Below are 1,002 nucleotides of genomic sequence, written 5' to 3' on the forward strand. Positions count from 1 at the left end.
CACACTCTTCCTGCTTCAAGTGGGGGAAGGTGTCCTCTCTTTATGCTGCTCACGACCAGACACTATGTTTGCCAGAGCTCCCCCCTGAAGCCGGTGACAGACCAGCCTACTTCACGGGGCTTTTACATTGAAAAAGGTGTTTTAATTTTGGTTAGATTTAAGGAAGGCTCAAATTCTTTCTATTTTGAGGATTGCTTTGTCAGATGTTTTTATTTCTCCATAGAAAAATAGAAGACTACCTTTTCTCTGCAAGTTACTAATCCCTGCATGTTTTGCTTTAAAATAGTTTCTGGTGCACCTGGGGATCTTGGTCAGTTAAACGTCTAGCTTGATTTCAGCTCAGGTCATGATCTCATGGTTTGTGGGTTTGAGTCCTGTGTTGGGCTCTGTGCAGAGCCCACTTGGGATCCTCTTTCTCCCTCTCCCTCCGCGGCCCCTCCCCCACATCTCAAAATGAATAAACTTAAAAAAAATTGCTTCTGATTTCACCAAAATTTTTAGAAGTTTATAGATTAATAAGTAAATTTTGTTCCTGATGACCAAAATGCTTTCTGGATTATTGGTAAAATAGATACAGTTTCCTGGTTTTTTATCAAATCAAGCAAAGGATGTGATGAAGAAGAACGAAGATTTCCCAGATCCACTTGTTTCCAGGACATTGATGCTAGCGTGAGGACAGTCTGCAAGTAACCCGAAAGTCTATTCACTGTGAAAGAACACTTTTATTTATGTTCATCGTTTAAGAATGTTTATGCTAATTCCAAGGAAAAGCCCACCTTAGACACAAAACAAAAATAAACCTGTAAAGAACTTCTGAAGATAAGCTCACACACTCGTCACTGGAGTGACCTCTGCTGGTTTGGAGAGAAGTGTGAAAGGCCTATTCCTTACACTCTGTTCTTCAGCAGCAGTTTACTACCCGGAATTTACAAGCAGACGATAGTGCAATATATGCACTTGTCCTTGAAATACACTGACTATCGGCTGTTGTTTCTTTCCCGT

The sequence above is a fragment of the Suricata suricatta genome, chromosome 3 (genome assembly GCF_006229205.1).
Source record: "Suricata suricatta isolate VVHF042 chromosome 3, meerkat_22Aug2017_6uvM2_HiC, whole genome shotgun sequence".
Taxonomy (NCBI): domain Eukaryota; kingdom Metazoa; phylum Chordata; class Mammalia; order Carnivora; family Herpestidae; genus Suricata; species Suricata suricatta.